General features: G+C 40.4%; 1 long non-coding RNA gene across 1 annotated transcript; it reads left to right on the top strand.

Moving 5' to 3' along the window:
- Positions 1-1,186: 1,186 nt before the first annotated feature.
- On the top strand, positions 1,187-23,010 carry LOC120559430. Its single transcript, XR_005639271.1, has 5 exons — positions 1,187-1,209; positions 4,585-4,732; positions 9,967-10,130; positions 19,717-19,781; positions 22,951-23,010. It is a non-coding gene; the product is annotated as an uncharacterized LOC120559430 (long non-coding RNA).
- Positions 23,011-25,180: the final 2,170 nt, after the last annotated feature.

Raw genomic sequence — 25,180 nt, forward strand, 5'->3', positions numbered from 1 at the left:
AACGAAAGGCACATCCGATAAAATATTTTTTCGTTTTCACCCGAGAGCGTCATCGTGTAAACAGGGCCTGAATTAGCTCAGCAGCCACATCTGGCGGCTCTTTTGTTGCCTCTGCTGCTTTTTTCCTTTTAGTTTTGTGTGAATTAGTTAAAAGACATTTGGTAATATTGTATAAAACAAGCTGTGTAAGCAGTGATGAAGCTAGTATTACATTACATTAATTGTTTAAACGTTTCAGCTGCAGTTGTATGATTCTAGGCTGAAAATGCTGTCTTTCTCAGTGCAAACACAAGAAGGCTCCATTTTATTAATGGGATTTTGTTTGTGTACTTTATAATGTGTGTTGCGGATCCGCTGTGGAGCAATGACAGTGTCTCCACAAAAGTTATGCAATCAACAGCGCTGCTGCAAATAATCCTCAAACGCAATACATTCACTTTTGTGTGTGTGTTTGATGTGCATGAAACAAAGTTGTGATTTATCAAACATATATTTCTTCAAAATCGCTCATTTACTTATTCAAGTTAATATAAGATGGTGTGGTAATGGCAGTAAAATGGTCAGGAATGTTAAATTTCTCCCCAAAACGCTTTTCTCATGATTTATAGATAAGGCCATTATGAATTGGGTCACAATGGTTTGTTATTTTTGTTAAAATTGGGTCCCCGGGAAAAAGGTTTGAGAAAGAATGATATAATGGATAGTTCTGACAATTTAACTAGACTGACATCTATCAGCCATGCTGGCCCTTTGTTAAAACTAATCGTTCAGTTTAGTTCAAGTCCAGAAGCATTATTCTGCAATAGTACATCTAGACCTATCAGTGTTCATCCTAGCTCTTATTTATGAGAGTGCCATTAATTGACAGCTTAATGTAGCTGCCAAGGAGTTTAATTATAGTCTTATCAGTCAATATGTGTGAATGCACCTGACATAATTACTAAGAAAAAATATGACCAATCCAAACAAAATAAGAACTCTCCCATTGTTCTATTTCTAGGCTGGCTATATAGTTTTCATCTACAAGTGTGTTAAAATTGTGAATTTAACCTGAGATTTGGTGGGTGAATGTTAACCACACGTGCAAAAACATGAATTATAAAAAGTGCCTCCTGTTGACTTCTCTCAACCATTGTCTTCCTGTCACATTTAGATTTGATCAGATCACAGTTGTTTCAAACACTGTTGGAAAGTGTGCTTCTTTGCCACGTAAGTAATGTTAATGTAATAGTTTGCCATATATGCATGATGAATCTGTTGGCAGTTCATGCTCACACGATTCATGTAGGTCACCTATTTTGGTTTCAAAACGGCAAATTTCGCCGAAAGGGGAGTGATTTTCATGTCTGCATTTTACAGTTCGCACACATCTATTTTTAGTCTCAAATATGAGTGAAACACCTTCACAACAAAAGCGCACATTGTAATTTTTTTCCTCTCATTTTCGGGGCGACAGAGTACTTTAATCCCTGCAGATGGAATGCTCTTTAACAAATGATTTTCATTAGTTGAAGAACTTCTCCAATTTACTTACCATACACAACGTTGAAAAGACACAAGTCCTTAAACTTCTTTTTCCCGTGACGGCCAAACAGTCCAATGCCAGCTCGTTTGACATGTATTCAGAATGTATTCAGTTTTTTTTTTTTTTTATTGATTTGCATTAGCCTACAAAATAAAAAATATGTATTACATTACAGTAAATTACACAAAGGCTACAACTTCAAATGTTTAGTTGACTTTTTGGCTGAATTTTTAACCCTCATGCCCTCTTCGGTCATTTTTGTACATTTTTCTCAAGTTTTTTTTTTCATTTCGTGATCATTTTTGCTGTGTTACTTCTTATGGCATGAAATTTTGTAGGAATCCTTCTTTTCAGTCAAATTTTTTAAATCCAGTGTTTTTTACTCTTACATGTCTTTTATACTTAAATGATTCATTTTGTACCCTCTGGACACCTTCGAGGCAAAAATGTCCACGCACACAAAAACTGTTATTAAATCATCATATATCAATATTTTTTTCTGCTTTTTTTTCATGAATCACTTAAACAACTTCTTACCTAATCAAAACCACCAAACATTCAATCATTTTCAGGATTTTAACCCTTTAAATGCCAGTTTATGTATTTGAAGTATGTAATTATTTAAAAAAAAAAACACAAAAAATGTTTTTTTCCCATATAATGAATAATATGTAGATGGGGCTTTGGTGGTGATTAGAGGCTTGGATATGTCAAAGATAAGCAACAAAACTGATTTGATTGCATTAGTATTTTTTATGTAGTTCCAGATACTCCCTCTGGACACCTTCGAGGCAAAAATGGCCCCATTGACTTCCATTATAACGACATGTTTTGATCTCACTGCCTTTACAGTATAAAACCATGTATTCTGTAATGTCAGCATTTCATTTGGAAGAAAACTAGTCATATTTGACATTTTTACAGTATTTCACCAGATTCAACCATTTTGCCCTTGTAGGCCCATGCATGAAATTATAGTTATATTATGGAGCTCTGTGTGTGTGTGTGTGTGTGTGTGCGCGCGTGTGCGTGCGTGCGTGTGTGTGTGTGTGTGTGTGTGTGTGTATATGTGTGTGTGTATGTGTGTCTGTGTGTGTGTGTGTGTGTATATATGTATATTTGTGTGTGTCTGTGGGTGTGTGGGTGGGTGGGTGTGTGTGTGTGGGTTGGGTGTGTGTGTGTGTGTGTATGTATGCATGTGTGTGTGTGTGTGTGTGTGTGTGTGTGTGTGTGTGTGTGTGTGTGTGTGTGTGTGTGCATGCATGTATGCATGTCTGTGTGTGAGAGAGAGTTTGTGTAAATCTGTAAACAAACAATGATAATTTTAGTGGTGAAAAAAGCGCACCTTACTTTTGCCAGTTATATTATGGAGCCGTGTGTGTGTGTGTGTGTGTGTGTGTGTGTGTGTGTGTGTGTGTGTGTGTGTGTGTGTGTGCGTGTGCATGCGTGTCTGTGTGTGAGAGAGAGTTTGTGTAAATCTGGGTGAAAAAAGGGCTTCTTTTGAAGGATGCATTTCATGTGTCTTTGAAGACGTGCTTGAATAAAAACATTGTTTCCTGCATTTGTTGTAAACAGAAACAACTATTAGTGTGTTGATGCACCTGGCTCTAGAGAAGGAGAAAGACCTGGAGCAAAGAGAAGGAGCCTTTATCTTCCAGCAGACTGCAGGACTCATCTGAAGATGACACAAGTTTCTGGAGTCTGACAAAATGGTCACTGGTGTCCTCCAACTCTGTGAGTGCCTCTAACCCTTCCTCTGAAAGTGGAGAGGACACTGAAGATCCTGTCCATCCTAACATTGAATGGACAGGGAAGAATTGGCAAGTCTGGTCTCCATCTAATACTGAGACGCTGCGCAATATTCAAGCACCGACCGGCATGATGCCAGAGCCCACGAGATATGCCATATCAAGAATCCATGATGTGGCATCCTCTTTCCACCTTTTCTTCACTCTTGACATGATCAGCTGATTCAGGAAATGACAAACCTACACGGGAGGTGTTCAATCTCAGGATGGAGTGATGTGGATGCTCAAGAGATTTTAACATACATGGGACTTCACACTTGGCTGGTGTGTACCCGGTCCAAAGGGGACCACACCCGAGCCTGTGGGATGTCCATAGTGGGAGACCAGTCTTCAGGGCCACCATGTCCCACAAACCATTTGAAATGATAAGCGCCAGTTTACAGCAAATGCAGGAGACAATGTTTTTATTCAAGCACGTCTTCAAAGACACATGAAATGCATCCTTCAAAAGATGCCTTTTTTCAGCCCTAAAATGATCAATGCTTGCTTACAGGTTCCGCACAAACACACACACACACACACACACACACACACACACACACACACACACACACACACACACACACACACACACACACAGAGCTCCATAATATAACTATAATTTCATGCATGGGCCTACAAGGGCAAAATGGTTGAATCTGGTGAAATACTGTAAAAATGTCAAATATGACTAGTTTTCTTCCAAATGAAATGCTGACATTACAGAATGCATGGTTTTATACTGTAAAGGCAGAGAGATCAAAACATGTGGTTATAATGGAAGTCAATGGGGCCATTTTTGCCTCGAAGGTGTCCAGAGGGAGTATCTGGAATTACATAAAAAATACTAATGCAATCAAATCAGTTTTGTTACTTATCTTTGACATATCCAAGCCTCTAATCCCCACCAAAGCCCCATTCCCCTATGATTTATTTTATGGAAAATAATTAATGTTTTGTTGGGTTTTTCATAAATAATTGTTACTTCAAAGATTTAAAACTGGCATTTAAAGGGTTAAAATCCAGAAAATTATTAAATTTTTGGTAGTTTTGAGCAATTTACAAGTTGTTTAAGTGATTTATGAAAAAAAAAGCAGAAAAAAATATTGATATATGATGATTTAATAACAGTTTTTGTGTGCGTGGACATTTTTGCCTCGAAGGTGTCGAGAGTAAGTTTTTTTAAGGAGGGCATGAGGGTTAAATCTTTGAAGCTTATTGTCTTGGCAGTTAATGTAAGCCTTTTTTTCTCCTTTTGGCTCTCATCCATAGGTTGCCATGGTGGCAGATATAGGGGGCACAAATGTAGATGATGCAACGAGGCGAATGATGTCAAACGAGCTGGCATTGGACTATAACATGTTTGGCCGTCACGGGAAAAAGAAGTTTAAGGACTTGTGTCTTTTCAACGTTGTGTATGGTAAGTAAATTGTAAATAGTTCTTCAACTAATGAAAATCATTTGTTAAAGAGCATTCCATCTGCAGGGATTAAAGTACTCTGTCGGCCCGAAAATGAGAGGAAAAAAATAAAAATGTGCGCTTTTGTTGTGCAGGTGTTTCACTCGCATTTGAGACTAAAAATAGATGTGTGCGAACTGTAAAATGCAGACATGAAAATCGCTCCCCTTTCGGCGAAATTTGCCGTTTTGAAACCAAAATAGGTGACCTACATGAATCGTGTAGATTTGATGAGAAATGTTTAAGGGGTGAGAGGGGGGGGGGGGGTGTATAAGTACTCGGGCCTGGTGCCCGATTTCTGGCGTATGACTATTTTAGAAAAATAAATAAATTAGGGATTTGTTTTGATGCGCTGGATTTAACCATACTGTCTATGGATTTAACCAATCATCGAACTTCCACCAACCAATGAAACGAGTTCTAGCCAATCAGATGCAAAGTAGGGCGGGTCTTTGCCGAAATGTTAACGCGGCTAAAATAAATAGAGGCCAATTTTATCATACTTGGAGCATGTAGATACCATAGAGGTAGATAGAGGCAGCTTTAGTTGAAAAAGGAGTTAAAACAAATGGCGCTGGGCATGAATAGAGGACAAGAGGAAAAGGATGTAGACGGGAAGCCGTTTAGCTCTTGGTGTCTCAAACTGAGGGAGCCGGGGGCTTCTGCAGCGCATGTTTTGGACGGCAGCAGCGGTAAGACGGTGCTTGCTAGTCATTAGATGCTAGTCACAAAACTTCGGTCCGTGCACTCTGTCATATGAGTACGTTACCGGCAACGACCGCTACCGTTAAGACTGCGACCGTGCCTTTACTGAGCGACCGTGATACAAACAATACGTGTGTGCACGTTCATAGCAGATCATGATTTGTAAAAGCTATCTGAAGCCCAAACTGCCTTGACAAAGCTGTCTGTTTGGAATCAGCATGGCAGGTATTTAAACGTAACGGCCTTGTCCCAGAGTTTAGACGTCTATCTATATGAAAAGATAAACAATGCCACGGTTTGAATAAATGTAAATAAAGCAGCTATTATTAACTTTTTCTCCCACCAGCCAAATGTCGAGTGAATGTTCAAATTTGACGAGCCACTCAATAGATTACCATTGTTTTTTTGACATATGAGTGAAGCAAATCTAACAGCCACTTACATATTTTACCAGCATTTGGCTAGTAGATGGTGCTAATTTTGAACCATGTTCTTAAGTAAAAGCAGAAAAATACTGCTGTCTGAAAATACTCAATTAAGTAAATGTCCTGAATTCAAAATATTACAAGAGTAAAAATACATTAGTATAGCAGCAAAATGTACATAAAGTAACAAAAGTAAAAGTACTCATTGTGCAGCAGTGTTATATTATTAAAGTATATTACATTTTTTGCTTGTGTCACTAACAAACATGAGAGATTTGAATGTTCTTCATTAGTGTTGGGCCCTTTATATATACTTTGGGTAATTTATTAACTACTGCATCATACCTTTGTATCAAATGTTTTTTTTTAAATAATACACTATTTATATAGCACATTTCAAGTGCATAGAAAATCTTAAAAAAGAAAAGGAAAGAGCAGAGAATTTAAACAAAAGAATAGAATATTAAAATATATTCTTTTATGTCAAATCTTCATCTGAAAAGTAACTAAAGCTGTCAAATAAATGTAGTGGAGTAGAAAGTACAATATTTCCGTCTGAGATTTAGTGGAGTGGAAAAATAAAGTAGCATCACATAGGAATACTCAAGTAAAGTACAAGTATCTCATAATTGTCGTTAAGTAAAGTAAGTTTAAGTAAACTTAAATTTAACCTGTAGCCTAACCTGCAGAGTCTATTGTGTGCTACTGAATCAACCGGAGGACAAAGCACAGAGATTCTACCTGCTGAGGGGGCAATATAAAATATTTTTTTTAAATTGGATAGACTATATCATAATGTTAGATTCCCTCTCAGCAGTTAGTAGATGGTTTATTTTTTATAAAAGTCTTAAGCTTAATAGATTGAAAACTTTACATAAAAGCAAACTGACAATAGAAAAGCTGTTCAAAATCACCTTTCTTTTTCCTTTAAAAATGCTCTTGGTCTCAAGTATTTAGATTGTGTGGGTTAAAGCCTTCTTACAACTTGAATGCTGTGTTAGAGAACAGAAGAGCTGTTGGGCTGAGCAGCACCCGAAAACCTATGGGAAGCTGACCTTTACTGACGAAATGGCGTAGATAACAGGGCGTAAAAACTTTTCTGTGAAATTATTTTTTCTTGCTTTAATCCCTGTATCTGTGTATCTTTTTTTTTTTGACTACGCACCAGTAAGGTATTGAGCACCTTGGCATTTTCAAATTAAAGTAAATTAGAGGAAAAATGCAAGGAATCTCTGTCCTGGACTGCACTATTTTGAAAACTGCTCATCTAATTTTTTTAATAATAAATAAGCTTAAATCAACATATAAATAACAACTTTTTTTACCCAAATAATGCTGGTTCTATTTGCATTTCAAATCTGAAGCCTGCATTGTACCATTGAAGCCTCGTTCATCAGTTATTGCTTTTAGTGCATTTTGGCATTTTAATGTGAAAAAATGTGCATCATTTTATTTTATGATAATGTGTACACATCTCACAAAGCTATTATATATTAATTAGTAGGGTTGGGCATCGTTTGGATTTTAACGATTCTGATTCCAATTCTTCCTTTCGATTCCGGTTCTTATTGATTCTTGATTCTGATTCTTTGAGGGGTGGAGTTGAAACGGGTCACATGCTTATTTCACAAATAAGAGGAAAGATTTATTTAGATTCAATGGTGGGTTGTAGTTTGACGGGGCTTTTTCAATGTAAAATAAAGCCACACTAGAGCACTGCTTACTGTGCTCCATGGCTGCAACACAACAAGCGCCTGGTATGGGCTGAAATATGTGCCACCAGAAACTGAATTTGAATCATTTATATTTGAATTTGAATTGCTAAACTTGAATCATTGCATTGAAAAATTCAATCTGAATAATATAATTTGAAATTGAATTTATTCGTTAGTCCAATAAAATTTGATCTTCACTGAAAATTCAACTCTCTATATATCCTCACATTCAGTTCTCACTATTCAGATTCAGATCAGCAAATTCAATTTCAAGTTACTGAGACAGACATCCGGAAGAGCAATCGAGCGCAGATCGATAGGTAGAGTTCAGCGGCACAGATACACAGGACTCCTCTTCGGCCAGCACATACGTTTTGGAGCACAGCCTCGCCTTGACCCAGAGATTCATAGATAATATAATCTACCTGTTAACAATGTTCAAAATTTAATGCCTGGTGTTAGTAGGCCTAGGTTTATTAGTCACATTCTTCCACTTAAGTAAACTTAAAATGAACTATCGCTACTTACCTTAGCCTAGCCTGCTGCATGCAAAATAGTGTGACTATCCATATTTAAAAATACATGTTAATTAATTTAAACATTTTAATTGCATTGGTTTACTTTGTACATCAGCAAGCCTGCAATACAATGTGATGTAAGAGCCAGTCCCCTGAGTTTATACAAGATGTTTCCACATTAAAACGCAAAATAGTAAATTATTATTTGAGTCTATTTTTAATCAACTCTAATATCTGATCGTGTGTCTCCTTCCTTAGAGCATTTATATACATATTAAAGTTAGTTTTGTTTGTGATTTAAAAGTGTAGCTTTATCATCAAGTGCAGTAACAAACAAAACAAAGAGACTAATTCATGTGTTTATAAAAAGAATATTTATTATAATCAGTTCACAGATCTGAGTCCAAACAGAAACTTCACCCTTCTGAACTAAGAGGTTCTGCTTCAAAGTGAAGTTTAAACAGACTGAAATGTCCAGGCTCACTCCTCCACTATTCATTCATTTATTTCTGCATGTAGTTATTTATTTAACGAGACTTAAAATCAGGTTTCGTCATCCACAGTCCGAGTCCCGGCAGACTCCCTTTAGGAAACCTCTGATTTAAACTTCAGGCTGTGACAGTCTGCTCCGCTGAGTCCTGGTTCTAGTTCTCCCGGGCTTCCCTTCCTCCAGCCGTCCCAGCAGTACGGCCCGGGCCTCCAGCAGAGTGGTGTCGGTTTTGGCTTCCAGGAAGCGGGCAGTGAGCTCCGCAAACGGACTCTGCTGCCCCGCTTTAGCTTCTCTCCGTCCGCCGGCCGCCGGCAAACGCAGTGGAACTTCCAGCCGAAATCTACATACAGGTCGTCCTGGACTACGTGATAGATCCTGCCGATCACCACTCTGTCTTTGGCCGGTACGATCTGGATCAGCGGGGACCGGCGCAGCAGCGAGACGAAGCGGTGTTCCTGCCCGGGGAAAGAGACGCTGTCGCCGGCCATAGAATTCTCCACCTACCGCTGCCGGGGCTCAGATTGCAGGTCCAGATGCGCGCCATATATCATAAAACACATTCTCACCTGTGAACTGTTATCCCTTGCTGTTTGGTTTTTGTTTTTTTTTTCATTTTTTTTGTTTCAACACCAAAACAGTTTGGCATCTTTAGTGCTAATCCTGCGCCACTGAACTCTACCTATCGATCTGCGCTCGATTGCTCTTCCTTCATCCTCCAAGTACCCGGATGTCTGTCTCAGTAACTTGAAATTGAATTTGCTGATCCGAATCTGAATAGTGAGAACTGAATGTGAGAATATATAGAGAGTTGAATTTTCAGTGAAGATCAAATTTTATTGGATTTCAGTTACAAACGAATAAATTCAATTTCAAAGTATACTATTCAGATTCAATTTTTTCAATGCAATGATTCAAATTAAACAATACCATTTCAAATTATGTGATTCATATTCAGTTTTTCAATGCAATTATTCAAGTTTAGCAATTCAAATTCAAATATAAATGATTCAAATTCAGTTTCTGGTGGCACATATTTCAGCCCATAGCCTGGCCGCTACGGAAACCTAAACTTGCGCATGTTAAATTTGGAACCCATGATCAGATTTGAAATTCTCGATGCCCAACCCTATTAATTATGATTATGAGGGAGTAATAAAATTTATTAAGTTCAAGTACTTCATAAATATTTTCTTGTTCTAAAAATCCATAACGATGATCCATCATATCCTTTATACTTTTGCCAATTTGGCCCTGAAGTTGGCCCTTGTTTAATTGTAAATGGTGTTTAAAGAGAATATGTTTTTAATGCTAGCTCATACTGTCAACCAATTTTTTTTTACAGAGGCTCTTAAGAAGAATTCGTTGGTGAACCAGCAGGAGGCAGAGAGGGCACTGTCGAAATGGCTCATTGGGGCAAGAGACAGAGGAGGACGAAGGGCATCCAGACAGCCAGTGCCAAATTAAAAAGTACTGAGCAGTGGTGGAATATGAGTGAGTTGTATTCAGGTACAAGTACAGTTAAACTGTTAAAATATTTTCAGTTAGAAGACAAAACGTTGACACACTGTTACATTGTTTTTCTGGAACAATTATTTTCATTACCAATGAATCTGTTGATCATTTTTGTCTGTTATCAGCAAAATATTCGTAAATAAAAAGTTGAAATCAGAGAATGTGGCCATTTTTTAAATTAGAGAGAGCCTGACTCAAACTGGTTGGTGATTAATAATTTATTTCTTTGATTAACTGTTGCAGCTCTAGGTTGGATGTTTATTCAAACTGTACTCAGTACTCAATTAGAATTCTTTTAAAGCATATCTTGCCCAGCTGGGGCCTACCTAAAACCTGGTGTAATCCTGCATTAAACCCACATGGGCAATTGGCTTGGGGCCAACATGGAACCCACGGACAATCCCACTTGCAACCCATATTTCAGCCCATACTGTCCCCATGTAGGCCCCACGTAGGACTTAAAGCTAGGACCAAGATGGGTCTTGTCTGTTTTGCCCAGCTGGGGCCCATCTAAAACCTGGTGTAATCCTGCCTTAAACCCACATGGGCAATTGGCTTGGGGCCAACATGGAACCCGCGGACAATCCCATATGGGTGTGATCTGACAATCCCACCTGGGGCCCATGATTCTGCCCACTTTTTACCCACATGTGCCCCACATAAAAATGTTGGCTGGGCTGCCTCTTAAACCTGCGGCTTCCTTGATCTCGTGAGATTATCATTGCCCACATGTGCATGACGTCAGAGCAAGTCGGGATCAATGGCGCGTTCATGCCACCTCGGAATAACAGGGACCGCCTCCGTGGTTACGTTGTTTTTCCGACTGGCAGCGTTCACATGGTCGGGATGCTTGTTCTTCTTCTGTTATATTGGCGTTTGGCATAACAACTTTTTGCATGACTGCCACCAACAGTTGGGCGGAGCCTAGAGCATCAGGTGTGTGAAAACATGGAGGCCACAATAACAAAAGATGTGCTGCTGTTTTCTTATGCGAGCATCCAAACAGCACATGGACAGGTGTTTGTTTGTGTTATCTGCAGGACAACCAACGGGAAAAGACACGGATAATGTGTTGGGTTTTTTTTCTAAGTTTTTTGGGGCATTTCAGCCCCCAATGGAAAGAACAGTCAGACGTGAAAGGGGAGAGAGAGGGGGAAGACACGCAAGAAATCGCCACAGGTCGGACCCGAACCCCGGACCCCCCGCGCCGAGGCACACACCTCCAAACATGTGCGCCCGCTCCACCGACTGAGCTAACCTGTAACCTAACTAACGCTGTATTCCTCCGACACGCTGTATTAACGTTACTGTTTTAAAACCATTTTCCAGGTTAGTGGGGACGCATACCGCTCAAAACCAACATGAAAAACGTAGCTAAAATGTAATTGCCTTCTCCACAAAAAAAACAATAAAGTTAGGATTTTGGTTGTGAACTTGTCTTGTGTTTGTAAACAAAGACATCAATTTGGGAGGGAAATGAATGAAGAACACATTACGTAGCCTAGAGCAACATTGTCTCCTCAGCCAAATAGGTGAGCTAGGCAGTGCAGAAGGCGTACAGTATGTGAGCAATCTAACAGTCTGACATGTAGTCTACTGCCAGTGTGGTATTAGAAATAATTTGAGTCGGGACTTCCGGTGCACCTTTACGATGGCAGCAGCAAAAAAAGTGAGCTCCCCGACTTTAACTTTTGAACGCCCTGTTTACTTGTCAAAAAGCAACTGGCATACTGGTTAAACATAATTTGGAAAGGGCGAAGAGTATGCCGAGAGGAAAGTTAGGAAGAAAGTCTCAAAAACCCGAGGTCGCCAGTGGAAGCGAAGACGAAGACACGTTAGCATCAGAGCTAGCAGATCAGGGCGAAGAGACCACTCAGAGCATGGCGAGCCTGGAGAAGATACTTTGTGAACTGCGAGATTTCCGTTGAGAAAATTCAGTCACTCTAAAAGAAATTAAGGAAGACATTAGGGTGGCAAATAACAGGATTGATAATGCAGAGGGGCGGATATTGGAGGCCGAGAAGCGTTTGCAGTGTGTTGAGGATGCTACACTGGAACTACTGGAGCTACAGAAACGGTTTGAGAACAGGCTGGTGGATCAGGAGGGACGCTCGCGGAGGGAAAATGTCAGGATTCACGGTGTAAAGGAGGGAGCGGAGGACAACGCCAAGTCGATGATTGATTTTATTCAGAATCTCCTGAGAGAAAAGTTGGAGCTGCCTCCATCTCTTAGGCCCCGTCCACACGTACCAAAACGATATTTTTTTTACCCGTCTTCCCTGGATTCGTTTCAAGAAAAGTTGCGTCCAAACGAATCCACTTGTAAATGACTCAACACGCTACTTCATATTCCAGGCCTATAGGCGGCGCGGTTTCTGCTACAGAAATTCACCAAAAACGGAGAAGAAGAGCATAGTCACTTCCACTTCCCATCATGACATGACTAGATTATAACGTTCTCTTAATACATCCGTGGACTATAATACCTTTCACCACCACTGCTCATTTTATAAAGGCTGCCGCAAGAAAACGTGTCTTTGTTTACATTGTATAATGTGCTGTTGGATTGCTTTTTATTTTGCATGATTGCAGCGCGCTAGTAGCGAGCTAACGTTAGCGCTCTCTATTCTCAACCAGACATAAATAATAAGAATCAAATCATCTCATCAATCATACTCTCATTGTTAGATTCTTTAAGTTTGCCAAGGGTAACTGAGGACCAGAATTCAAATCTGACCAAGGAGATCTCGACTGAAGAAGTCAACTCGGCTATTTCGAAGCTGAAGACAAATAAGGCTCCAGGCACGGACGGATATACATCTGAGTTTTATAAAGTGCTGCGGGAACCATTGATCCCCCTGTTGAAAAATGCATTTAACTGGGTACTCAAAAAGGGAGAAATCCCGAACTCCTGGAAGGAAGCCTTTATTTCGCTTATTCCAAAAGAAGGAAAGGACAAATTGGAATGCTCTAATTATAGACCAGTGAGTGTTCTTAACCAAGACTACAGACTATTCACTGCCATTCTAGCCAGACGTTTAGAAACGATTTTGCCAGATATAATTCACCAGGACCAGACTGGATTTATAAAACAAAGACAGACACAGGATAATATTCGGCGCACATTGCATGTAATGCAGAACATAATCAAAAAGAAGATTAGAAGCAATAATAGTGGGACTGGATGCTGAAAAGGCATTTGACTCTGTCAGGTGGGATTTCCTGTATTTGGTGATGGAGCGATTTGGTTTCCATGAAACTTTTGTCAAAACTATTCAATCTCTCTATAATAAACCCACAGCCAGGATTAAGATCAATGGAAATCTCTCAAGCTCCTTCATACTAGAACGTGGATGTCGTCAAGGATGCTCAATTAGCCCTCTCCTCTTTGCTATCTATTTGGAACCCCTGAGCCAATGGATAAAACAAAACAAAAATATTAAAGGTGTAGACATAGAGGGGGATGAACAGAAAATAGCATTATTCGCAGATGACATGTTAATATACCTGACGCATCCCACTGAATCTCTTCCGGCACTCATGTCAACACTTGAGGACTTTGGTTTATTATCAGGCTATAAATTGAATGTGAAAAAGACACAGGTCCTCACTTTCAACTATGTTCCGGATCGTGCTGAAAGAGAAGGATTCAAATTCAATTGGGATTCAAAATCCATTAAATATTTGTGAGTCGATCTACCCCAAGACCTATCTCAACTGAAATCCATAAATTATGATTCATTAATTTCAAAAATAAAATCTGATATGGTAAAATGGAACCTAATCCCATTCACAAGCTTAGCTTCAAGGGTAGAAGTGATCAAAATGAACGTTCTTCCAAGGTTATTGTATTTATTCCAATCTCTGCCAGTAGAAGTAAAAGACAAAGAATTTACAGAATGGGACAGGTTCATCTCCCGATACATTTGGCAAGGAAAAAGAACAGGATAAGATATAGAACTCTACAGCTTCCCAGAGTTAAAGGGTGACTAGCCCTGCCCTGTTTTAAGAGCTATTACCAGGTGGCGCAACTAAAAACTATGTGGAACTTGTGCAATCCTGCCTACAGTGCGGGATGGAAAGACATCGAAGGCCATACATCAACCACCATTCCAATACAAGCTATAATAAATGTTAAAAAACTGAGAAAGCATCTTAATGAGGAACTAAATCCTTGGTTGGGTCTATCTCTTAACATTTGGTTTGAGATTATAGCAAAGAATAACCTTATAGAGCAGAGTAGGTTACTGCGGTGGATTGCACATGATTCAGATTTTATACCTAATACAATGGATGGGAGCTTCAGAATATGGGGAGGGGGGCCAACAATATTCTGGGAGCTCTTTAAGAAGAAGAAAATTATAAGTTTTCAAGACCTAAAGAATCAATTTGGTTTAAAAAATCAGGATCTCTACAGATATTTGCAGATGAGGCATTATATGGAGCAATCAATAAAAAAGTCCAGTTTAGAGGAGGTAGAGTGGAATAATTAAATTATTCATTTTAGCATATGAATCAGATCTGGGCAAGAAATTAATCTCAAAATTATATAAAGAAGTGGAGAATTTAAAAGGTCAGAATACAGTATATATAAAAGAAAAGTGGGAGAAGGAGGGGGGAAGGAGGTTGTCGAAGGAGGGATGGGAAGAGATCAATGAGCAACAATGGAAGACATCATGCTCCCTCTCATGGAGAGAATATGGTTGGAAGAACATAGTAAGTTATTTTATTACACCAGCACAACAGAAATCTCAGGATACGAGATGTTGGAGACTATGTGGAGAAAGTAAAGCCAATCATTTTCATATATTTTGGGAATGCTCCTCTATTATACCTTATTGGCTCGAATTAAAGAAATGCATGGAAAAAGTTTTGAAGATGGAACTTGCATTTACATTTTTTGATTTGTACTTGGGAAAAGGGAACCAGAAAATAATATATTCGGGGGATAAATATTTATTCAGAGTAATGTTAGCGGCAGGTAAAAAAGCCATTACCAGGAAGTGGCTGAAAACTGAGGTACCTAAAATGAAGGATTGGGTTGAAGTAATGTATAACATCTACAGGATGGAAAAGTTGACTTTCTTAGTTAGACTAGAATCAGATAAATTTAGGAATTTCTGGAGTAACTGGGTTGATTTCGTAACACCATTGAGAACAGACTTTATTCGGTGAAAACGTATTTTATTTTTAATTTTTTTATCCCCTTGGTTCTTGCTACAAATGTTGCCTGTTCATAAGATTATGTTCGGCATTATCCTTCACCAGGAGAGAAAGGTCTTTACAAGAGGGGAATGAAGATGTGGACCGAAGTGAATCATTTACCCTTTTCAAGTCTACTGAGTTTTGTGTTTAATTGTGAATTTTATGAGTTTGATCCCTGGTGTGAAATATTTGTAGGCTCTGTATACGTGGAAAACATATGTGTCAGAGGTTAAATGCTAATGGGACAATGCTGAATGGAATCAATAGAAATAGTTTGAGTCAATTGATTGGGGCAGTGCTTTGACAGTGGGAAGGACATACTTTGGGACAGTGATGGTGCTCATTCCAAATTGGTTCATTTCTTCGATACATGCCTCGAAGCAGGGGGGTTCACGGGTAACATCACTAGTAAAATGAGCGGTGACGTTAAATCACCCTACGGTACCGTCTATATGCTGGATGGTTTCAAGGTAATGGTGGGCAGCTAACATTAGCAGATAAGCCCGTACACTGACGTCCAATTACCCCCCCCCCTGCCGCCGCCGCCACCACAACTGAAAAAGATCCTAGAGGAAACACTGCATTTAATCAGGAAACTGTTTTAAAACCATGTCAATTTATTTTCAAATGCTATAAAGTTGAATAAAACCCCCACAATTCAATGAGAGTAATGATCCAATCCTTCATTGTACTGGCAATTTGGTTTTAAGTAACCTATATTTCTGATACAGAAACTTTGAAAACGGGTCAAATTTGACCCGAGGACAACAGGAGGGTTAAGAGGAAGTTACAGTCATAGATATACAGTAAACATTAGAGCTTTTATTGTGAAGGGAAAAGCGGAAGTGGATAAAGTGTAGTATTGACTGTATTGTGGTTGAATGAAGAGAGACGTGCAGTGCCGTCTTGGTTCCGGCATTGGACGCCCGTGTTTTATATTTTATAGTCAAACCTGAGTCTAGGCAACAGAAGAAACCCTTGGTTACATTCATTGACATATATATTAATGGACCAATAGACCACGTTGCTCTGGACGGAGACCAGTGAAGGCTATTAGAAGCACTTTTCCGGTGATCTCTTGCTTTACTGAGCAGCCTCCAACTGAGAGAGACAACGTAAATGTGCCGTTTTTTTTTTAGTAACATTTAGGATTCTATTCACCCAGTTATTGACATATTACACACATATATTTTACAGTTTGATACATGAAAATTACATTTTGATTAACGTTAACGTTAGGCTACTGCTCTGCTTTCTGCTCAAGACTCGGCTTAAAGCCATTGTTGTCATATAGCAACCGAGCGTCTCTAGCCAATTTCAGCTGCACAAGCTACAAAATAACTAATTAGGCAGTATTTAACTCCTAATAAGACTGTAGAGACATGCCTATAGGTAGCAGTATACAGCGCTATGTGTACCACTTCTTCATTTGGTTACAACAAAGACAAAAGTGCTTAAAATTGTAGATAACCACAATGTTTACTACGTGTGATGCATGACGTAGCCATCTTTGAAAGTGAGCTCGGGGTCCTCTGAGTTCAGACGACTTGACGAGTCGTAAATACGACCTCGGGGGCGTTCTTTTTGCAACTTCCGGGTCGTAACTCCGGAAAACAACTCGTAAAACGACTTCGGTGGACAAAAAGAACGCACCATTACCCCCTTGGTTACATTAGGCTCGTTCGAGATGAGCCAGATCTGCGCAGAATCGATCACCGGCGATCGGCGCCCAATGCATGCCGGTTAGATTTGTGTCCGACTTGATCCCGACTTGCTCTGACGTCATGCACACATGGGCAACAATAATCTCACGAGACCAAGGCGGCCGCAGTTCTGAGACGCAGGCAGCGCAGTTGCTTTTCACCGACTGCAAGAGCCAGGCGGACGCCATTGACATATATATTAATGGACCAATAGACCCCGTTGATCTGGACGGAGACCAGTGAAGGCTATTAGAAGCACTTTTCCGGTGATCTCTTCCTTTACTGCGCAGCCTCCAACTGACAGAGACAGCGTAAATGTGACGTGAGCAACATGTCTGAAAGTTGTAAGTCTTCTTGTAGCTGTGCCAAGAGAAATCTCAATCATTTCCAATCTAACAGAGACGGAGAGTGTAGGTATATGTAAGGAGATAACATAAGCACAGGCTAATTATTGCTAACTAACATGCTAGTTAACATTCGTAATTAAACCTAAACAGCTAATGTAAGTCGAAACTGCCTGCGAGCTTCTCCTGTACTATACGGCAATTCCTCTACTGTGCGACAGTAAGTCACTTGGTTATGACACAATCGTTAGCCTATTTTTACAAAAGCGTCTGCTACGGAGCCATAACGTCAGGTACAAGGTAATGGAGCCTTTTATACATTGTCGTGTTTCTTTAGAATTAAACAACGGACAAATAGAGTCTTTAAACGCTTCAGATGTAAAGTTATTCGCAGTCAAGTGACGTAAAAAAAAAATGGCGGTCAGTGGAATGCTAACAAGAGGTGATACCTTTGTAGCAACAAAATGGCGCCATCGGAGGTTCGTGTTCAGAAGCGAAGCTTACCCCCTTGGCGGACGCAGGTGGACCCAGGGCATGCTGGGAAACGCAGGCCTCTCAGCTGATCGAACAGCTGATTGGTTCAGAATCGACTCAACATGATGACGTTTTATATAAACTTTTTATTGATTTTGAATCGGAGGGATTTTAACTGTGATTTGTCTGATTTAAAAGCTTATTCCTTACAGAACACATGTAGTGAGGCTGATAGTGATGTTTAGAAGTCAGAGAGACTAAATCTGTTCAGATTACAGATCACCTACAGTCTGTTGTTAATTAAAATCAGCAACAGATCGCATGTAGAGAATTTTGACAGCTACTCTGTCATAATAAAACCAACTGGAGACTGTGTAGGAGCTGATATTTGGGTCTGATAACATTTTATTAAATCGGAATTGGACCCGAACGGACCACTGTCAGTACCCGATCCGTTCCACCTGCACAATCCGTTCTGCGCATGTGCAAGATGACACGTATGCCATGACGTAGGCGCAGATGATAATGCTGCGTTCATGCCACCTCGAAATAACAGGCACCGCCCCACTGGTTACGTTGTTTCTGCAGCTAGATTCAGTCTAAAATAACGTTAAGTCAAACTTAATGGGAAAAGCAGGCGTACTACAGATAAATTAAGACATTACAGTAATAACAATAAAGACAAGTATTGAGTGATTGTATTTTAAATGAGCACAAGTAAAGTAGAACTGACGTAACAGCTGTTATATATGTTAACGTTTATTTTCAAGTTTTATTTTGAGGGTCTTTTAAAGTTTACATGCTGTCTCAGCTAGCGGTTAGCCGAATTAGCTGTTAGCTAAACTAACGTTAGCTTAACTGTGGAGGCTAACGGCAGACCGCTGCAATCAGCTAGCGTTTAGCCAAATTAACCGTTAGCTAAACTAACGTTAGCTTCCGGTGGAGGCTAACGGCAGACCGCTATAATCACCTAGCGGTCCGCCGAATTAACCGTTAGCTAAACTAACGTTAGCTTCCCGGGGGAGGATAACGGCAGACCGCTATAATCACCTAGCGGTCCGCCGAATTAACCGTTAGCTAAACTAACGTTAGCTTCCGGGGAGGCTAACGGCCCGCTATAATCACCTAGCGGTCCGCCGAATTAGCTATTAGCTAACTAACGTTAGCTGGAGGCTAGCGTGTGAACATCTTGCGCATGCGCAGAACGGATCGTGCAGGTGGAAGCGGTGCCGTTATTCCAAGGTGGTGGTGGAATGAACGCAGCGTTATCATCTGCGCCTACGTCATGGCATACGTGTCATCTTGCACATGCGCAGAACGGATTGTGCAGGTGGAACGGATCGGGTACTGACAACCACAGTGTTTCTGTCACTTCCTGTTCAGCCTGAAGGCTGCTGGAATCAGCTGGAAAACTGTCCGACTTGAGAGCGGACTTTTGTCCCCGCCCCCGCTGCTGCCGCCTGCTCTCGTCTACTTTACAGGCGAGGCGCAGTTCATCGTTCATCTCGAACGAGCCTATTAGGAAACAAACATCTGACCGGAAGTTGTTGGTACGACCCGTAATACCGTCCGTCCCCGGAACTAACGTTAACTGTTTGTGTGTGGTCAGTACCCGAACGGATCGGGTACTGACAGTTGTCGTGTGTCACATCGTTATGAAGACGGCGGAGTAAAACGCGCCGGTGTTTAGTTTCTTAAGAAGAAAGAAAGGTCCCAAACTGCTGGATGTGGTTTTAAAAGCTGAAACAAAGCTACTTTTCTTTTTTAATGGCGCAGGTAGTCGGTGCTAAAGCTAAGGTTAGCCGCTAGCAGCTAGCTCCTGCTAACGTGTTGTTGTTGTATTTCCTCAAACAGGTCGCAGAGCCGCGAGGAACTTTAACATGAAGTCTGAGAGGAAGCTGTCAGCGAAGAGGGAACAGGTGGGACATGTTTACATCTCAAATCTTCTTAAAGAAAGAGAGGAGAGAACATTGTACCAGTGGAATAGTCCCTTTTACCAGCCATGGAAACAGCTTCTATATACATGTACACACACAGCTTCTATACATCTCTTATACAGTGGGGAGAACAAGTATTTGATACACTGCCGATTTTGCAGGTTTTCCTACTTACAAAGCATGTAGAGGTCTGTCATTTTTATCATAGCTACACTTTAACTGTGAGAGACAGAATCTAAAACAAAAATCCAGAAAATCACATTGTATGATTTTTAAGTAATTAATTTGCATTTTATTGCATGAGATAAGTATTTGATACATCAGAGAAGCAGAACTTAATATTTGGTACAGAAACCTTTGTTTGCAATTACAGAGATCATACGTTTCCTGTAGTTCTTGACCAGGTTTGCACACACTGCAGCAGGGATTTTGGCCCACTCCTCCATACAGACCTTATCCAGATCCTTCAGGTTTCGGGGCTGTCGCTGGGCAATACGGACTTTCAGCTTCCTCCAAAGATTTTCTATTGGGTTCAGATCTGGAGACTGGCTAGGCCACTCCAGAACCTTGAGATGCTTCTGATGGTTGCCCTGGCTGTGTTTCGGGTCGTTGTCATGCTGGAAGACCCAGCCACGACCCATCTTCAATGCTCTTACTGAGGGAAGGAGGTTGTTGGCCAAGATCTTGCGATACATGGCCCCATCCATCCTTCCCAAATACGGTGCAGTTGTCCTGTCCCCTTTGCAGAAAAGCAACCCCAAAGAATGATCTTTCCACCTCCATGCTTCACGGTTAGGATGGTGTTCTTGGGGTTGTACTTATCCTTCTTCTTCCTCCAAACACGGCGAGTGGAGTTTAGACCAAAAAGCTCTATTTTTGTCTCATCAGACCACATGACCTTCTCCCATTCCTCCTCTGGATCATCCAGATGGTCTGTATGAATGTGCTGGCTTGATCAGGGGAACCTTGCGTGCGCTGCAGGATTTTAATCCATGACGGCGTAGTGTGTTACTAATTGTTTTCTTTGAGACTGTGGTCCCAGCTCTCTTCAGGTCATTGACCAGGTCCTGCCGTGTAGTTCTGGGCTGATCCCTCACCTTCCTCATGATCATTGATGCCCCACGAGGTGAGATCTTGCATGGAGCCCCAGACCGAGGCAGATTGACCGTCATCTTGAGCTTCCATTTTCTAATAATTGCGCTACAGTTGTTCCCTTCTCACCAAGCTGCTTGCCTATTGTCCTGTAGCCCATCCCAGCCTTGTGCAGGTCTACAATTTTATCCCTGATGTCCTTACACAGCTCTCTGGTCTTGGCCATTGTGGAGAGGTTGGAGTTTGAGTGTGTGGACAGGTGTCTTTTATAGAGCTGGGTACCGAATGTCGATAGTTTTATGGCACCGAAAAAAACTCCATACTCCAATTCTATGAGTATCGAAAAATGATTTATCTTTCGGTGCCAAATTTCGGTTCCAAAAGTGTCTGAGTGCGTAAATGCAAGCTTATCTGTCCTCTCTGCATATTGACACACACACACACACACACACACACACACACACACACACACACACACACACACACACACACACACGGAGAGGTGCGGACAGAGTAAACTGTCTGCAGTTAGTTGGTATGGTATCGAAAAAAGTATCGTTAGGAACCGGCATCGAAACTGAGGTATCGAAATTGGCACCGGATCGAAAGATTTTGAACGATACCCAGCCCTAGTCTTTTATACAGGTAACGAGTTGAAACAGGTGCAGTTAATACAGGTAATGAGTGGAGAACAGGAGGGCTTCTTAAAGAAAAACTAACCGGTCTGTGAGAGCCGGAATTCTTACTGGTTGGTAGGTGATCAAATACTTATGTCATGCAATAAATTGCAAATTAATTATTTAAAAATCATACAATGTGATTTTCTGGATTTTTGTTTTAGATCCTGTCTCTCACAGTTAAAGTGTACCTATGATAAAAATGACAGACCTCTACATGCTTTGTAAGTAGGAAAACCTGCAAAATCGGCAGTGTATCAAATACTTGTTCTCCCCACTGTATTAGAGATGTATAGAAGCTGTGTGTGTACATGTATATAGAAGCTGTTTCCATGGCTGGTAAAAGGGACAATTCCACTGGTACAATGTTCTCTCCTCTCTTTCTCTCCTTCACTCCTTTCTCTCCTGCTCTCTTTTGCAACAAAACTGAAAATCTTTGGGCAACAAAACTGAACGGAAGAAAAAAAGATTTTAAAAACAATAATGTGTCGAAAAACCTCGAAAAAAGTGCCAGGAAAAAAAGAGGCAAAAACATCAAAATAAGCGACAAAAACGTCAGAGAAAAAAAAGAAGGCGACAATTGCTGAAAACGACAATGTTGAAAATATCTATATATTTCTTGTGGTTAAAATATTAAACACTGCATTACAACACGGTTGTTATATTTCCGGTCTCTATAAGTGAAGTTATTGGTTAGTTTAGTCTTTTTTAACCTGGACCCTCTCACTGATGGGAACAACAATCTTTGAAATTGCTCCAGTATTAAATTCAGTTTTATTTATTAGTTATTTTGGGACACTTTACAGATAGAGTAGGTCTAGACCACACTAACCCTAACCCTAACCCAATGCACCCAGCAAATTAAAAACCAAAACATTAAAGCTTATGCTTTGACTCTGCTGTAGGCTACAACCACAAACCAAAGGTTGATCTCATGTAAACAAAAGAGCTTAAATGTTGGTTAAGTGTAAGGTATTTTAATGTGTTACCTCTCAGTTCAAGGTTAACCCTTGTGTTGTCCTCCTTCTGTTTTATCAGTAAAGTATAAATGATCACCCCATTCAATGTTACATCTTCTTAGCCAACTTCATTCCAACTACTACCACTAAGTTACACTTATTTCTGGAGTTCATGGTCAATAAAAATATTAACTTATACCTACTTTCTGAGTATTAAAAAAAGCCTAATGAATAACAATTAAAATCAGAGGATGTGGAGTTGATCACAGATTGGTATATGTCAGCCTTTAGTTTTGAAACCATTTCGATTTCTTTTCAAATGCTATGAAGTTGAATAAAACCCCCCACAATTCAATGAGAGTAATGATCCAATCCTTCATTTTACTAGCTCCTGCTAACGTGTTGTTGTATTTCCTCACACAGGTCACAGAGCTGCGAGGAACTTTAATATGAAGTCTGAGAGCTGTCAGCAGACCAGGGGACAGGTGGGACATGTTTACATTTGAAATATATAGAAATGTATAGAAGCTATGTGTGTTGTAGGAAAAAATGCGATCGATTCTACTCTGGCTCAAAAGGCCAGAGTCTTTTAAGAACCACCGGTTACTTCTCAAAGTTTCCACTTTAGATATTGTGTTCGTTGAAAGGCAGACCAGGAAATGAATACTCAGGATTCGTTCAGTTAAACTATAACAATCTTTAGTAAAATGATATTGCAAACAGATATTTCATATGCATATGGATCAGCCGCTCCTTCAAGACTTTCTCTCCCTAGCCACCAACAAAGTCTCTCCGGGTCTGACACCGGACCTTCCTTTTCCCTATTCTTTTATCCAGCTTCAGGTTCCTCCTCCCGCCATTGCGTCTGGGCCGCCAATTGGTTGGATATCACTCAGACTTTCTGTCTCCGAGAAGATGGAGAAGTTGCGCTAGCCTTGGGATTGCTCTCATTCTCTTCTTCTCTCATGGCCTAAAGATTGTCTCTTCCTTTAAGATATTTCATTAGGTGCATTCTGTTCCAAATGTTTATCAAACAAATCAGGAGCACTTTTCCTCCACTAAATTTGAACCCGTCTCAGTGTTTCCTCTAGGATTTTTTTCAGCAGTGGGGGCAGATCTGTCGGACCCCCCCCCACCAGTCCCGCGCCCCGCAGCCAAATGTTTTACGTATTAAACGGATTTGACACTTCGCTGCAACACAAACAAATATATTCATTCACCTCTATTCACACACAATGAGGCATATTTTGATTTTGTTTTGATTGAACTGTATTTTTGAGGAACTGTAGGTCTACAAAATGATTTTTACAAGAAATTCTTCATAGGGAAACCAAAACCCAAAGTAGTATGAAACCATTCATAATTAAACTAATTGCATATTTGCCTCAGTGGCAAAGTTGGCAGCCTTGCTGTGTGCATTTGATTTTTCTTGGCTTTTGGAAAAATAATTCCATATAGGGGAATTCAGAAAGAGTTGGCCCATTAATGCTGAGTAGCATACATGCTGCTAGATTGTGTGAAATTTATATTTGTAATAACTTTGCTAAATAAAAAAAATACAATCCTGCTGGTACCTGACTTTTCCTAAAATAGTCTGTATTTTCATTTAAAATTGGTTTTATATACATTACACAAAAGGCATGAAAATACAATCACTTTTACCTATTTTGGCCATACTGTCATATTGACCGCTCGGATTTTTGCGGTTTTGTTTTTAATCTTTTGCGTGGTTGAAGATGCATCTTGGTTGCTTAGTGATAATCATAGTCTCTGTCAGAGAAACGTAACTAGCGGTCTCGATGGGCCGAAGGCAAAGCCAGAGTCGGTAACGTAGGCTACGGCGTGGATGGACTCGGTTCTGAATCGGAAGAAAAGCGCCGGGCGATCACTCTGTGAAAGGCGCGGTACACGTAGATGGCCGGTAGCTGTCTATGTGTTCATATAACTTTATACATGCTACAACTGGCTGGAATCATTACACACATCCTCTCCCAGGAGTACACCAGCTGTAAAATGTCCCGGAGGAAGTTCATGCAGCAGCTGGCAGAGGAGCTGAGAGCGGAGTTTATGGAGGAAAAGAAAGGGCAGCGGCGCACGGTCCGAACAGCGCTGCGCACCGCAGCAGACACCAAAACTGAGGCAGTGCCTGCCAGGTTAGGTTATAAATGTTCAAATAACATAGCCAACTTTGAATTGTTATTTGGCTGAGAATTATGTTGAATGAATTTTCCCCAATATGTTTCATGAATGTATGAAATAATCACGGTTTAGCCTACTATGCCATGATATGATATCAAGGGCGTTGTATAGAATAAACAGCCACGTGCAATTTAGCTAGCAGGTGAAGGTGAAACTAAAAATGTGCAAGAACTATAGACTAATACAGGCTTAAATGAACTGACAATATAAGTTATACGACTTACAGTTCTCAAGGATGAACACATGCCTAACCGTGGCGGACCGCCACCTGCATCAACATAGAGGAAACACTGCGTCTTACCTTACACATGCCAGACAGGAGGAGACAGCGAGGCCATCCCAGGCTACAGCACATTCTTATTCTAAACCCAATATATTTCTACAGTGTATACATGGATATAAAAGCTGTTTCCATGGCTGGTAAAAGAGAATATTCCACTGTTACAACCAGGGG

This window comes from Perca fluviatilis, chromosome 5, assembly GCF_010015445.1.
Source record: "Perca fluviatilis chromosome 5, GENO_Pfluv_1.0, whole genome shotgun sequence".
Lineage (NCBI taxonomy): Eukaryota > Metazoa > Chordata > Actinopteri > Perciformes > Percidae > Perca > Perca fluviatilis.